General features: G+C 44.9%; 1 non-coding gene across 1 annotated transcript; it reads right to left on the bottom strand.

Moving 5' to 3' along the window:
- Nucleotides 1-3,051: 3,051 nt before the first annotated feature.
- Nucleotides 3,052-3,104, bottom strand: LOC121549371. The gene has a single exon (XR_005996811.1). It is a non-coding gene; the product is annotated as a U7 small nuclear RNA (small nuclear RNA).
- Nucleotides 3,105-17,315: the final 14,211 nt, after the last annotated feature.

Here is a 17,315-nt window from a genome sequence, read left to right as displayed (position 1 = left end):
GAAAATAAGTATTTGGTCACCTACAAACAAGCAAGATTTCTGGCTCTCACAGACCTGTAACTTCTTCTTTAAGAGGCTCCTCTGTCCTCCACTCGTTACCTGTATTAATGGCACCTGTTTGAACTTGTTATCAGTATAAAAGACACCTGTCCACAACCTCAAACAGTCACACTCCAAACTCCACTATGGCCAAGACCAAAGAGCTGTCAAAGGACACCAGAAACAAAATTGTAGACCTGCACCAGGCTGGGAAGACTGAATCTGCAATAGGTAAGCAGCTTGGTTTGAAGAAATCAACTGTGGGAGCAATTATTAGGAAATGGAAGACATACAAGACCACTGATAATCTCCCTCGATCTGGGGCTCCACGCAAGATCTCACCCCGTGGGGTCAAAATGATCACAAGAACGGTGAGCAAAAATCCCAGAACCACACGGGGGACCTAGTGAATGACCTGCAGAGAGCTGGGACCAAAGTAACAAAGCCTACCATCAGTAACACACTACGCTGCCAGGGACTCAAATCCTGCAGTGCCAGACGTGTCCCCCCTGCTTAAGCCAGTACATGTCCAGGCCCGTCTGAAGTTTGCTAGAGTGCATTTGGATGATCCAGAAGAGGATTGGGAGAATGTCATATGGTCAGATGAAACCAAAATAGAACTTCTTGGTAAAAACTCAACTCGTCGTGTTTGGAGGACAAAGAATGCTGAGTTGCATCCAAAGAACACCATACCTACTGTGAAGCATGGGGGTGGAAACATCATGCTTTGGGGCTGTTTTTCTGCAAAGGGACCAGGACGACTGATCCGTGTAAAGGAAAGAATTAATGGGGCCATGAATCGTGAGATTTTGAGTGAAAACCTCCTTCCATCAGCAAGGGCATTGAAGATGAAACGTGGCTGGGTTTTTCAGAATGACAATGATCCCAAACACACCGCCCGGGCAACGAAGGAGTGGCTTCGTAAGAAGCATTTCAAGGTCCTGGAGTGGCCTAGCCAGTCTCCAGATCTCAACCCCATAGAAAATCTTTGGAGGGAGTTGAAAGTCTGTGTTGCCCAGCGACAGCCCCAAAACATCACTGCTCTAGAGGAGATCTGCATGGAGGAATGGGCCAAAATACCAGCAACAGTGTGTGAAAACCTTGTGAAGACTTATAGAAAACGTTTGACCTGTGTCATTGCCAACAAAGGGTATATAACAAAGTATTGAGAAACTTTTGTTATTGACCAAATACTCATTTTCCACCATAATTTGCAAATAACTTAATTAAAAATCCTACAATGTGATTTTCTGGATTTTCTTTTCTCATTTTGTCTGTCATAGTTGACGTGTACCTATGATGAAAATTACAGGCCTCTCTCATCTTTTTAAGTGGGAGAACTTGCACAATTGGTGGCTGACAAAATACTTTTTTTCCCCACTGTAAGTAAAGTGAGCACAAGTAAACAATTATTTTTGGCCAACATGTATGTAGTATAAATCTTATAATCGGTGTCCTTTCTGACAGATATGAGTCACCAAAACAGAGGCAAATGTGTGTGCACATGCATGCATGCAAATACACACACAAACTGTGCACAAAAACACACATTAATACACTTTGACCTAAAAGCGTATTTCCCCCAACTCCCAGAGCGATCAAAGCCACCAAAGCCTTGTGGATCCCTGTTTCGCTGTGGACAATGTCAGGTGACCCAAGAACCCCCCCTTACACACAGACACACACACGCACGTACGCACACACACACACAAACTCTTTACTCAGTAGATGTAACACAGACACATGCAGACACACACAAACACACCCACACAGAGACTCTTTACTCAGCAGACATAACTCACCCCCCACCTCTATTCATATACCTGGACGAGTACCAACCCAGGGGCTTGTGTGTATGTCTGATCTCCTTTAGTCCTTTGCCTCCCGTGAGTGGAAAAAAAGGGGAGGAAGGTTTCAGCATTACATACTTTATACACGCTCTGATATTTCATTTTGGATAGGGGGTAAGAACACATCAAACGACACTATCCCCTTCCCTTCCCCACTTCAACCCTTCCCTTGTCCCCTCACGCTGTATTAGATTAGCCTAAATTAAGGGGTTGGGTCAAATAAATCCATGTATCTGATGTGTAAACTTCTGCTCTTTGACAGTTCAAAGGCATTGTTTTAAATGGTATGGGCGAGCAATTTAAAATACACTGAAATATATGCGGCAACTCATCCCCCCTATAAGCATTAACCACAATGCATTAGGTACTTGGTGCTCAATTGCCTCTCTCTTTATGACCAAATTGCTAGGTGTCTTGTTTTCATATATGTGCCGAGGGTGTGTTAGCCGTGTCCAGGTGTATGCAGGTGTGCTCAGGGGTGAATGGTGTTAACAGAGGAGTAAAGTGGATGATTTATGTGAGTCCATATAAGGAGGGAGGCATCCACACAATCAAGATGTCAGAGAATGAGAGAGAGAGAGAGGGGGGGGAGTGTGTGTGTGTGTGTGCACACATACTTATGTGTGTCTGTCTCAGTGTCTGCCACTGGCAGGCTTACAGAGAATTTACGGTGGATTAGGCTAATCCCTACCTGCTCTGCTCCATGGCTGTCTCTAGGTGATCTCCCAGTGGAGCTAAGTAGGAAGTGGTAGGAAGTCCCCTAGGAATAGGAACGAGAGAGAGAGAGAGAGAGAGAGAGAGAGAGAGAGAGAGAGAGAGAGAGAGAGAGAGAGAGAGAGAGAGAGAGAGAGAGAGAGAGAGAGAGAGAGAGAGAGAGAGAGAGATGAATATTTACTATAGTGCTTTTTCATACATGACTGTTGTATAGTGTAGTATTTACAGTTTACTATAGTTTAAAGACTGTAGTATATGCTATAGTAATTAATGTAGTGTTCTTGCGGACTGTAGTATATACTATTGTAATTACTGTAGTGTTTTTGTGGACTGTAGTATACTGTAGTGTTTTGCAGACTGTAATATACTGTAGTATTTACTGCAGTGTTTTTGAGGACATTATGGTATTTACTATAGTATGTTTGTTTATTATCTTTGACATAGAAGTGGGGGCTTTTTCTTTGAGGAAACCTACTGGACAAATACTAAAAGAGCACATTTTCCATAAACTGTAGGTATGTAGGAATGGGGTCTGAACAGATAGTTCAGAGATGCTCTTTTCTATAACTTGTAGAGAACACAATATACAGTGCATTCGGAAAGTATCAGACCCCTTGACTTTTTCCACATTTTGTTATGTTACAGCCTTATTCTAAAATGTGTTTTATTTATTTATTTCCCCATCAAGCTACACACAATACCCCATAATGACAAAGCAAAAACAGGTTTTTGGAAAAATTTGCAAATTTATTACAAATAAATACTGAAATACCTTGTTTAAATAAGTATTCAGACCCTTTGCTATGAGAATTGAAATTGAGCTCAGGTGAATCCTGTTTCCATTGATCATCCTTGAGATGTTTCTTCAACTTGATCGGAGTCCACCTGTGGTAAATTCAATTGATTGGACATGATTTGGAAATGCACACACCTGTCTATATAAGGTCCCACAATTGACAGTGCATGTCAGAGCAAAAACCAAGCCATGAGGTCTGTGTTGAGGCACAGATCTGGGGAAGGGTACCAAAAAATGCCTGCAGCATTGAAGGTCCCTAAGAACACAGTGGCCTCCATCATTCTTAAATGGAAGAAGTTTGGAACAACCAAGACTCTTCCTAGACCTGGCTGCCCGGCCAAACTGAGCAATCGGGGGAGAAGGGCATTGGTCAGGGAGGTGACCAAGAACCCGGTGGTCACTCTGACAAAGCTCTAGAGTTCCTCTGTGGAGATGGGAGAACCTTCCAGGAGGACAACCATCTCTGCAGCACTCTAGTAAAAGGCACAAGACAGTCTGCTTGGAGTTTGCCAAAAGGCACCTAAAGGACTCTCTGACCATGAGAACCAAGATTCTCTTGTGTGATGAAACCAAGATTGAACTCTTTGGCCTGAATGCCAAGCGTCACGTCTGGAGGAAACCTGGCACCATCCCTACGGTGAAGCACGGTGGTGACAGCATCATGCTGTGGGGATGTTTTTCAGCGGCAGGGACTGGGAGACTAGTCAGGATCGAGGGAAAGATGAATGGAGCAATGTACAGAGAGATCCTTGATGAAAACCTGCTCAAGAGTGCTCAGGACGTCAGACTGGGGCGAAGGTTCACCTTCCAATAGGAAAACGACCCTAAGCACACAGCCAAGACAATGCAGGAGTGGCTTCGGGACAAGTCTCTGAATGTCCTTGAATGGCCCAGCCAGAGTCCAGACTTGAACCAGATCGAACATCTCTGGAAAGACCTGAAAATAGCTGTGCAGTGACACTCATCATCCAACCTGACAGAGCTTGAGAGGATCTGCAGAGAAGAATGGGAGAAACTGCCCAAATACAGGTGTGCCAAGCTTGTAACATCATACCCAAGAAGACTCAAGGCTGTAATCGCTGCCAAAGGCGCTTCAACAAAGTACTGAGTAAAGTGTCTGAATACTTATGTAAATGTGATATTTCCTGTTGTTTTTTTTATACATTAGGATACATTTCTAAAAAATAGTTTTTGCTTCATCATTATGGGGTGTTGTGTGTAGATTGATGAGGTAAAAAAAACTGCCTGTAATGTAACAAAGTGTGGAAAAAGTCAAAGCGTCTGAATACTTTCTGAATGCACTGTATGGTCTATACTTGGCATGTAGGTTTCTCACTTATGGGTGGCAAAAATTGGGATATGGGGGAGGTGAATGGACAGGGTATATGCAAATTGAATACTGTCTCCTGGTCTGACAAACAACGCTGTAGTCCTGCCACTTTCCACCGCAGATGCGGAAGACTGATCAAGACGGATTGATTGAGACGCAGCCCATTGAAAAAAACAGATATCTCTAGCTTAAACTGCTGTATTTTGATGGATTTATTATGTTAATTAGATTGCAGCTTATTATCAAGGTCCTTGCGGGCAGTTATTTAATAGAATCAGGTGTGTGAAAGACTGCAGGAGACTAGCTCTCCAGGAAGGTTATTGGGCTATGGCCTCACTCTCATAGCCACTCTCACACCCCAACCTGACCCCTCTCTGTCCTCTATCTGTCCCGCATGTGGCCTGAGGTAGCAAGGCCCTGACCCCTCACCTCTGGGCCTCATTAGGCCATGGGATCCACCTGCCAGGTGTGCCGTAACAGTGGACAACCGCTCACCTGCCACAGGTGAGAGCCATCCCTTTAGTAATGACAGGGAAAGTCCTTTTAACCCCCCCCACACACACACACCTTCACACACACACACACACCTCTCACCCCATGCTCTCCCGGCAGACACACCTCAACACCTGATACTGTTGAGCTGTGCTTTCCCCTCTCTTTTCATCTATTTGCTTCTACTCTTTTCTTTCCCTTTCTCTTTCTTTCTCTCTTTTAATGAACCGCCTTGAGGGCGGTGGTGAAAAATCACAGCGCTGAACTCTGCTGCTTCGGTTAATGCTTCTTTTGTCCTTTTATGAGACATAAGCACAGTGTGTTTTCATGTTAAGGAAAGAAAACGCTGCTCTGAACTTTGGTACAGACACACACATATGCACGGACACAGCACACGCACACACAGCGTGGATCAAACAGTTAGTTTGGAATCCTAAATGCCTGGTTACATAGCCGCACTCTGATAAAATTCATTAGTGTCCACGGGTCTCTTGTGTAAACACGCACGCAAACACACGCACACACAAACTCAATGACTCTGGGAAACAGCGGTGGATATCTGCGTTGATAAATTTAGAAGGATACTAAGTGGGTCTCAGCCTATTATGTCTATATCATGTCTCTCTCTCTCTCACACACACACACACACACACACACACACACACACACACACACACACACACACACACATAATCTCTCTCTCTAACTCACACACACACACACACACACACACACACATAATCTCTCTCTCTATCACACACACACACACACACACACTCACACACACACACCAACACACATACACAAACGCACAGTTTGAGTGTTAAACATTAGGTGAAAGGCCCATTTGCTGTGATGGGAACACAGGCAGTGGTTGCTTAAGTGCGTCCTAAATTGGTCAGGGGGGCCAAGGGTGTGAGAGAGAGACTGGTAGAAGAGTGGAATTCTTCCCATCACACGCTTACATGACTACATGTAGAAGTAGAATATTTTATTCGAAACAAAGTGAGATGATCGTCTTGATTTTATGTCTGTGTGTATGTGTGTGTGTGTGTGTGTGTGTGTGTGCATATACGTCCATGCATCCATGCTCCTGTGTGTGTGTGTGTGTGTGCGTGCGTGTTCCTTCCTCTTTTGCGTGTTTCTGTGTGTATACTCCCGTATGCTCTTTTGATTGACAGCAGAGTCACGGTTTAGTGACCCGCGTGAGCTGTGAATCAGTGTGACACTAGACTCTTTGTCATTAGACTCCTGTGGAAGGTTCCTCTAAGCTCTCTGACCTTTGACCCATAGTGTTAGAACCACAGACAACCATAGACATCCTCAGACAATACCAGAGAAGACCTAAACGTCCCAGAGGTCCTCCCAGGCCCTCTGATCAGGACAGAAGAAGAGAAGAGACGAAGAGACCCATATCTGTGTGTTCATCACTGGCGCTAATGCTACCATAATGAGGGTAGTGATAATGCAGGCTTAACCACAGGGATGTGAAGGGAGGGGACAGTGGAGAGGACGGGGAGGGAGGGGGTGAAACGGGGTGAATGGGTTAAGGGGGTTTGGGGAGATGGGGAGATGGGGTTGTAAGGTCGTCAGGGTTGGGTGCTTTGGGGGGTTGAAATAGAGTGAGGGGTCTAAACCACAGGTGTGTGAGTGCGGAAGGGATGTGTGTGTGTGTTTGCTTACTTGGCTGTTTCATGCATGCGTGTACCGAAAGACACAGGGTCCACAGACCGAGGTCAAGTTATAGGTCTAGCCCTCAAACATCTTACCACCTCATCAACATTGCGTCAACGTTGTAAAAACGTTTTCACCTGTATTTCTTGTCTTTGGGGGCCGTGTGTGTGTGCTCAGCGCAAACTCATTTGACTGGAATCTGCTCTGTACACAGCAGAACCTCTCAAAGGCTGCGGCTGCAGACTGGAGACTGAGCTTCGGATGCATTATTGACACATTGACTAGCTGGCTTCTTATCACAGTGAGAACCACACAGGTGATGAATACCTCCATGGTCCTACACTGATAAGAGGGAAAGCTAAAGGAGAGGGTTATTGGGTTAGAGGGTAGACTATGGACGCGTCCCAAATGACACCCTATTCTTGTAGGATTATTAGGTAGATGGTGCGTTGACCTAAAATAGTCAAAAGGAGAAAAGAACACGGTTGGTACTCTTAGGGTGACATTTTCCACTCGCAAACGCACCTGCGCTGTGAGCAAATGCACTGTAGCATTTTAAATATACAGAATGAGTGAAATGATAATCGACAGTCCTATTTATGTTATAATTTCACGGCAAACACTATGAATTTGTGAGGTACAATTGCATACCTTATTTCAAATGTTACATTGCATTTGTTCACACACGTGTTCTTTTTTCGAGAGGAAATGTCACATTTGAATTAAGGTGAAAAAACTAAAAGCTTTATTCTGTTTCTGTGAGAGTGTGATTTGAAGGAGTCAGGCGCAGGAGGGTAAATCACTGAATACAGAGTTTATTCCGTAGTACACAGTTACGCTGGATAGTGTCAACAGCACAGGGCGTAATACAGGCGCATTGGAACACAATACAGGCACACGGGGAGAAATAACCCCGGCAATACAAAGTACGGGTAGCTCAACCGAGCTACACTCATCTTCACGTAAAACAATCACTCACAAGGACAAGGGGGCAGAGGGAACACTTATACATGGACTAATGAGGGGATATGAACCAGGTGTGTGTAATTGACAAGACAAGACAAATGGAATGATGATATATGGAGCGGCAGTGGCTAGTAAGCCGGTGACGACGAACGCTGAAACCTGCCCGAACAAGGAGGGGAGGCAGCCTCGGCTGAATTCGTGACAATTTCAGACATTATCTGAGCTGAAATGCTTATCCTTTTCTACTACATAGGGCAGACTGACAGTGCTGAATTACTAAACTTTTAATGGGAGTCCCTGGTTCTTTTCAGCTGTTTGAGATGGTGACAGAGGTCAAATACAACAGGCTGACAACTGATTAACAGACAAAGAGACCGCAACTTTTTCTGTCTTCAAAAGGTACTTTAAACACATGTAAACCTGCCAACACTGTAAACACACACATACTATCCCCCCCACACACACACTTCCAGAGTGCACAGAGTACAGAACCATATACAGAGGCGAAAGTGTTAGATTACAGTGAGGTGGAGTGGTTCAAAGAACCGCCTGCTCCCTATCTTTATTTAACTGCTGATTAGACGGCAGGCTTTAAAGGTGGCTTTAACTGCCACAGCGATGGGCCACTTCAGATCTAGAGAGTTCTTTTTTTCCCCGAACCTTTCTATTGATTTCTCCTCTCGTGACACCAATAAAACCGCCCACTACATCGCCGCTCCCTTACACCGCCTTCCTTCCTTCCTTCCTTCCTTTCTCTATCTCTCTCTCTCGCTCTCTCTCTCTCTGTCTCTCTCTCTGTCTCCCTCTTCCTTTCTCTCTCTCTCGCAACAACACATCTGCCACTCTGATCCTCAACACTGGGACCCGTGCTTAGTCCCCTCCTGTACTCCCTGTTCACCCATGACTGCGTGGCCAAGCACGACTCCAACACCATCATTAAGTTTGCTGACGACACAACAGTGGTAGGCCTGATCACCGACAATGATGAGACAGCCTATAGGGAGGAGGTCAGAGACTTGGCAGTGTAGTGCCAGGATAACAACCTCTCCCTCAATTTGAGCAAAACAAAGGAGCTGATTGTGGACTATAGGAAAAGCAGGGCCGAACAGTCCCCCATTAACATTGACGGGGCTGAAGTGGAGCGGGTCGAGAGTTTCAAATTCCTTGGTGTCCACATCACCAACGAACTATCATGGTCCAAACACACCAAGACAGTTGTGAAGAGGGCACAACTACACCTTTTCCTCCTCAGGAGACTGAAAAGATTTGGTATGGGTCCCCAGATCCTCAGAATGTTATACAGCTGCTCCATCGAGAGCATCCTGACCTTTTGCATCACCGCCTGGTATGGCAACTGCTCGGCATCTGACTGTAAGGCGCTACAGAGGGTAGTGCGTACAGCCCAGTACATCACTGGGGCCAAGCTTCCTGACATCCAGGACCTATATACTAGGCGGTGTCAGAGGAAGGCCCAAAAAATTGTCAAAGACTCCAGTCACCTAAGTCATAGACTGTTCTCTCTGCTACCGCACGGCAAGCGGTACCTTAGCGCCAAGTCTAGGACTCACTCAGTCAATAATAATAATAATATGCCATTTAGCAGACGCTTTTATCCAAAGCGACTTACAGTCATGCGTGCATACATTTTTTTGTGTATGGGTGGTCCCGGGGATCGAACCCACTACCTTGGCGTTACAAGCGCCGTGCTCTACCAGCTGAGCTACAGAGGACCACAGTGCCATGGGGATAGTGCATGTGATTGTCTTACAAAGACATCTCACCTTTTGAGTAATTCTATGTAGTCAGTCTATGTCCAAGCTAAAGTCAATTGAGTTTGATGAACAACACTTGTTTGATGGGTACTGAGACCTGAGTTAATGCCAAGGCTTTGTTCACATTATCGGGAGGGCTGGAGAGAAGCTGAATGTGCTGACTGCTGAAGCAGGCATCCCGGTGTGTTTGCTGCCTGTTTTAATTAATGTCATCAGATTAGACAGGCTTATGCAACAGCACAGCAATCAGCCTTAATTAACCAGGAGAGAGAGAGCGAGAGAGAGAGAGAGAGAGAGATAGAGAGAAAGCAAGAGAGGAAGACTACTTACTGATTGTCTATTCATCAAAAGATAGAACATTTCTCTCTGCTCAGCACGCTGCTCCCTCTCTAGATTTGTATCAGATGATGTGGCTGAGGCAGATGCTCTTTTAGCACTTCTCACTTATGACAGAGATAAACCATCTCTGGTTTAGCTCAGTACAACCACTGTTGTTCTTTGTGTGGCCTTAATATGATGGTGGCCATAACATGCTACAGGTTTCATAAACAGAGGACATGCACTATGTTTCCATCTATATAGCAAATGTTCACATTTCCAATTTGTGAGCAGACAATGTCTTGTCCCTGATGGTTTAGTGGTTGTAGTACTTTAGTGCTGTCTGGAGAGAGAGAGAAGGAGAAAACAGAGAAGATATTGGACAAGGCCTTGACCCCATGACCGCTGACCTCTAACCCCTACTGGTCATAAGCCACAGTGATTTAGCTACCCGCATACTGCCTGCTGGCTGCAAGGCCATTTGTCCCCAACCCCTGTCACGGTGTGTGTGTGTGTGTGACCCCTGTCACGGCTCAATTCCATGGTCAGTGGTGAAATTGGTCACATACCACCTCGTTGACCGAACCCCTCTGTCCCATTGATTAGCCAATCAGGCTTTAACACCACCTCAGTAAACATTTGTGTTTAACGCATCATTAACTAACGAGGGCAATGGATCGTTACGACGCATCAACAGGTCATTGTGGTTTTTACGCAATGACTGATCGATTGCTTCCCCTTTGTCGAGAAGAGGGCGGCTTTTGGCAGTTGAAGTAAAAGGTTTTACACACATCCGTCTTTGCTCAAGAGCTGGACAAAAATAATAGCCACTTTGGAGAAAACATTTTTTTTGTCCAATTGTCCACTCACTGTTTGTTGCTCCCAGGAAATTATTATTTGATAACGTTATGGGTGATACAGTGCTTTTGATAGTTGATCACGGTGCAGGCTGGGTAGAACTACTTCATTCAACATCTACCAGTTTGCCTGGTACAATGGGACCAATGGGACCAATGGAATAATCCCAATAATGCACACTACACAAAAGTGTAAATCAAATTCATCTTAAACACTAGTGTTTGAAAGTATTTGACCAATGTATTTGACCCAGGTCTAACACACACACGTACACATTTGCTGCCCCTACAACACACAAACCTGATCTCTCTCAGGTCTCCTGGGCTCTCAAACATCTTTATGGTCTTCCCGTGTCTGACAATGATTGATAACTCCTAGAAGACGTCCCTAATCCTGAGGCGATTTGGTGAGATCACACCCCCGGTGCAGCTTTAACCTTGGGCGGTGTAGCGATACATTGTGATCCCGTTACAGACTGATCGATGGCTGTCCGGCTCCTCTTCTGCAGACTCAGCCCAGTAAACGTATTGATTACTGCTGGGATCAGCTAGAACCGCTGACCAGCCGCCAATGACTGTCTGGCTCGTCTGGACAGGACAAATACTGGGGGCTATTTTTCCAGTCTGCAGGTTAGGTTCAGTCCTAGGGGACTCAATATGACTTGATATCAAGGACAATTTCATAGTGGTGAGAGTAAATTGTTGACACTGTTATGTTAATATCAGCACCATGAAGGGGGCGCAAGGGACTCAACTTTTTGGCATCAATCTTGAGACATAACTCAATATCTCGAGGGTATTTGGCACTCAAATTTAAATCTGGATCTCGAAGCCAGTTCCACTAATCAGGGACTGATTTATCCCTCTTGACACCAGGTGGGTGCAATTCACCCTAACCCTAACCCTAACCTCGTAGGGTAATATTTGAATACCTCTGGTCTATGGTATTGATTGTCTGTTTTCTATTGTATCATGCACACCATACCTAAGCGCTTTATTTTCAGTGCTAAGCTCCATACACACAACTAGCGGCAACAAAAATCACCAATGAATTGTAATCTCGCACAGACATGACTTCTTTATTTTTGCCGCTCTATGTGAACCCAGACGTAGGTCCTCCCCCCCAAATCTATCCAACCCATCAAACCAACCTAAATAATAACCAACCTACCCTACCCAACACAACTCCATCCCTCCCTAACTTCAGTCAAGCCTATTAGCTAAACAAAGCTTGGACTCTGACTTGCAATGAACTAAAACAAAGCTCAAAACCTCAACACTAATCTACTGTATGTCAAACTCACTACTTCAAATCTCCTAACAACTAAAATTTACAAGAACCACTCCATCCCCCTGACACAATCCTACAATCCCTCCCTCTATCTCTCTCAGCCTTAAATCCCTCCTTCTCTCCTCCTCTCTTCTGCTGTGCTCGGGCAGTTGGCGGGATGACTAATCTGTGCAGGCTGGCACACAGGAGCCAGATTAAGAGTGAGTGTAATTAGGGGATTCCTTATGAAAAACTAACAGTGAAATGCTTACTTACGGACCCTACCCAACAATGCAGAGAGAAATAAAATAGTGAAATAATAGGAAAGTAATAACACGTAACAATAAAAGTGATAATAAATACACAATGAGTAACGATAACGTGGCTATATACACAGGGTACCAGTACTGAGTCGATGTGCAGGGGTACAAGGTAATTGAGGTAAATATGTATACTCTATAGAACTAGGAATAAAAGTGACTAGGCAACAGGATAGATAATAAAATGTAGCAGCAGCGTATGTGATGAGTCAAAAAAGTTTGTGCAAAAAGGGTCAATGCAGATAGTCCCAGTAGCTATTTGGTAAACTATTTAACTAACTATTTAGCAGTCTTTTGGTTTCGGGGTAGAAGCTGTTCAGGGTCCTGTTGGTGCATCAGTACCACTTGCCGTGCGGTAGCAGAGAGAACAGTCTATGACTTGGGTGGCTGGAGTCTTTGACAATTTTTAGGGCCTTCCTCTGACACCGCCTGGTCCTGAATGGCAGGGAGCTCGGCCCCAGTGACGTACTGGGCTGTACCTGGCTTTAGTGCCTTGCGGTCGGATACCAAGCAGTTGCCATACCAAGCGGTGATGCAGCCAGTCAAGATGCTCTCAATGGTGTAGCTGTATAACTTTTTGAGGATCTGAGGGCCCATGCCCAATCTTTTCAGCCTCCTGAGGGGGAAGAGGCATTGTCGTGCCCGCTTCACGACTCTGTTGGTGTGTGTGGACCATGATAGATCTTTAGTGATGTAGAACTTAAAGCTCTCGACCCGCTCCACTATAGCCCCGTTGATGTGAATGGGGGCGTGCTCGGCCCTCCATTTCCTGTAGTCCACGATCAGCTCCTTTCTTTTGCTGATGTTGAGGGAGAGATTGTTGTCCTGGCACAACATTGCCAGGTCTATGACCTCCCTATAGGCTGTCTCATCTTCGTTGGTGATCAGACCTACCACCATCTTGTCGTCAGCTAACTTAATGATGGTGTTTGAGTCGTGCGCGGCCACACAGTCGTGGGTGAACAGGGAGTACAGGAGTGGACTAAGCAAGCACCCCTGAGGGTCAGTGTGGCGGATGTGTTGTTGCCTTCCCTCACCACCTGGGGGTGGCCAGTCAGGAAGTCCAGGATCCAGTTGCAGAGAGAGGTGTTCAGTCCCAGGGTCCTTACGTTAGTGATGAGCTTGGAGGGCACTATGGTGTTGAACGCTGAGCTGTAGTCAATGAACATCATTCTCACATACAGTGGCTTGCGAAAGTATTCATTTTTCCTATTCTGTTGCCTGACCTGGAATTAAAATTGATTTTTGGGGGGTTTGTATCATTTGATTTACACAACATGCCTACCACTTTGAAGATGCAAATTATTTTATATTGTGAAACAAACAAGAAATAAGACAAAAAAACAGAAAACTTGAGCGTGCATAACTATTCACACCCTCCCCCCCAAAGTCAATACTTTGTAGAGCCACCTTTTGCAGCAATTACAGCTGCAAGTCTCTTGGGGTATGTCTCTATAAGCTTGGCACATCTAGCCACTGGGATTTTTGCCCATTCTTCAAGGCAAAACTGCTCCAGCTCCTTCAAGTTGGATGGGTTCCACTGGTGTAAAGTAATCAATTGGATTGAGGCCTGGGCTTTGACTAGGCCATTCCAAGATATTTAAATGTTTCCCCTTAAACCATTCAAGTGTTGCTTTAGCAGTATTCTTAGGGTCATTGTCCTGCTGGAAGGTGAACCTCCGTCCCAGTCTCAAATCTCTGGAAGACTGAAACAGGTTTGCCTCAAGAATTTCCTTGTATTTAGCGCCATCCATTATTCCTTCAATTCTGACCAGTTTCCCAGTCCCTGCCGATGAAAAACATCCCCACAGCATGATGCTGCCACCACCGTGCTTCACTGTGGGTATGGTGTTCTCGGGGTGATGAGAGGTGTTGGGTTTGCGCCAGAGATTAAGTTTTCCTTGATGGCCAAAAAGCTCAATTTTAGTCTCATCTGACCAAAGTAATTTCTTCTGTATGTTTGGGGAGTCTCCCATATGCCTTTTGGCGAACACCAAACGTGTTTGCTTATTTTTTTCTTTAAGCAATGGCTTTTTTTCTGGCCACTCTTCTGTAAAGCCCAGCTCTGTGGAGTGTACGGTTTAAAGTGGTCCTATGGACAGATACTCCAATCTCCGCTGTGGAGCGTTGCAGCTCCTTCAGGGTTATCTTTGGTCTCTTTGTTGCCTCTCTGATTAATGCCCTCCTTGCCTGGTCTGTGAGTTTTGGTGGGCGGCCCTCTCTTGGCAGGTTTGTTGTTGTGCCATATTCGTTCTGTTCTTTAATAATGGATTTAATGGTTTCAAATATATTTTTTTAACCCAACCCTGATCTGTATTTCTCCACAACTTTGTCCCTGACCTGTTTGGAGAGCTCCTTGGTCTTTATGGTGCCGCTTGCTTGGTGGTGCCCCTTGCTTAGTGGTGTTGCAGACTCTGGGGCCTTTCAGAACAGTTGTATATATACTGAGATCATGTGACAGATCATGTGACACTTAGATTGCACACAGGTGGACTTTATTTAACTAATTATGTGACTTCTGAAGGTAATTGGTTGCACCAGATCTTATGTAGGGGCTTCATAGCAAAGGGGGTGAATAAAAATGCACGCACCACTTTTCTGTAATTTTTTTTTTATATATATAGAAACAAGTTATTTTTTTCATTTCACTTCACCAATTTGGACTATTTTGTGTATGTCCATTACATGAAATCCAAATAAAAATCATTTTGAATTACAGATTGTAATGCAACAAAATAGGAAAAATGCCAAGGGGGATGAATACATTTGTAAGGCACTGTAGGTGTTCCTCTTGTCCAGGTGTGAGAGGGCATTGTGTAATGCAATAGAGATTTGCGTCATCTGTGGATCTGTTGGGGCAGCATGTGAATTGGAGTGAGTCCAGGGTTTCATGGCTATAGATGTGAGTGCTACACGGCGATACTCATTTAGACAGGTTACCTTGGCGTTCTTGGGCACAGGGACTATTGTGGTCTGCTTGAAATATGTAGGTATTACAGACTGGGTCAGGGAGAGGTTAAAAATGCCAGTAAAATCCCCAAATGCGTAACCAAACCCTGACCCGGCTGCCAAGACCCAGCACAACCTTTCTGACCCAGGCCAGACTAGGGGACTAGGGCAGCCGGATGATGGGTAGCATCTGGGTGGGAGGGAGGGAGGGGGGGAATGGGTCGAGGAGGGCGATAGTGGTGGTATGGGCCTGGGGCAGTGGCAGTGGCGGTCGGTGCCGTTTAAGATCAGGGAGAATTTGTTTGTTTTTTGGGAGCATGGCCTTATTTCTATTACAGAAAATTGGATGACTGTCATTCATATTCCATTCACCCAGCTCAATGTAACATCGATAGGTTTAGGCTACTACATGATACTCAAATTTTCCCTGTACCCGTCATGAGATTGCTACAACCTAGCCTATGAATGAAAGTTTACAATGTATATGCACAGGTGAAGAGAATTTTGCATAATCAAGGTGACAGATAGTGACACATTCAGAACCTCCTTGCACACTTTTTCCTGCATCTATCTGATATAGGGTGTAATCATTTGTCCAACAGTTGCAAATGAGAGTTTCTATTGGACAAATTCAGGTATGTTTTTTATTTTTTTATTTTATTTCACCTTTATTTAACCAGGTAAACCAGTTGAGAACAAGTTCTCATTTACAACTGCGACCTGGCCAAGATAAAGCAAAGCAGTGCGATAAAAACAACAACACAGAGTTACATATGGGGTAAAACAAAACAAAGTCAAAAAAAATACAACAGAAATACATATATATACAGTGTGTGCAAATTTAGCAAGTTATGGAGGTAAGGCAATAAAATAGGCTATAGTGCAAAGTAATTATTATTAGTATTAACACTGGAATGATAGATGTGCAAGAGATGATGTGCAAATAGAGATACTGGGGAACAAATGAGCAAAATAAATAACAATATAGGGATGAGGTAGTTGGGCGGGCTAATTTCAGATGGGCTGTGTACAGGTGCAGTGATCGGTAAGGTGCTCTGACAACTGATGCTTAAAGTTAGTGAGGGAGATAAGTGTCTCCAGCTTCAGAGATTTTTGCAATTTGTTCCAGTCATTGGCAGCAGAGAACTGGAAGGAATTGCGGCCAAAGGAGGTGTTGGCTTTGGGGATGACCAGTGAGATATACCCGCTGGAGCGCAGACTACGGGTGGGTGTTGCTATGGTGACCAATGAGCTAAGATAAGGCGGGGATTTGCCTAGCAGTGATTTATAGATGGCCTGGAGCCAGTGGGTTTGGCGACGAATATGTAGTGAGGACCAGCCAACAAGAGCGTACAGGTCACAGTGGTGGGTATTATATGGGGCTTTGGAGACAAAACGGATGGCACTGTGATAGACTACATCCAATTTGCTGAGTAGAGTGTTGGAGGCTATTTTGTAAATGACATCGCCGAAGTCAAGGATCGGTAGGATAGTCAGTTTTACGAGGGCATGTTTGGCAGCATGAGTGAAGGAGGCTTTGTTGCGAAATAGGAAACCGATTCTAGATTTAACTTTGGATTGGAGATTCTTAATGTGAGTCTGGAAGGAGAGTTTACAGTCTAACCAGACACCTAGATATTTGTAGTTGTCCACATACTCTAGGTCAGACCCGTCGAGTGTAGTGATTCTAGTCGGGTGGGCGGGTGCAAGCAGCGTTCGGTTGAAGAGCATGCATTTAGTTTTACTAGTGTTTAAGAGCAGTTGGAGGCTACTGAAGGAGTGTTGTATGGAATTGAAGCTCGTTTGGAGGTTTGTTAACACAGTGTCCAATGAAGGGCCAGATGTATACAAAATGGTGTCGTCTGCGTAGAGGTGGATCTGAGAGTCACCAGCAGCAAGAGCGACGTCATTGATATACACAGAGAAAAGAGTCGGCCCAAGAATTAAACCCTGTGGCACCCCCATAGA

The sequence above is a fragment of the Coregonus clupeaformis genome, chromosome 33 (assembly GCF_020615455.1).
Source record: "Coregonus clupeaformis isolate EN_2021a chromosome 33, ASM2061545v1, whole genome shotgun sequence".
Lineage (NCBI taxonomy): Eukaryota > Metazoa > Chordata > Actinopteri > Salmoniformes > Salmonidae > Coregonus > Coregonus clupeaformis.
Note: the sequence above shows the minus strand (reverse complement) of the source record. Positions and strands in the feature narration are given on the sequence as shown.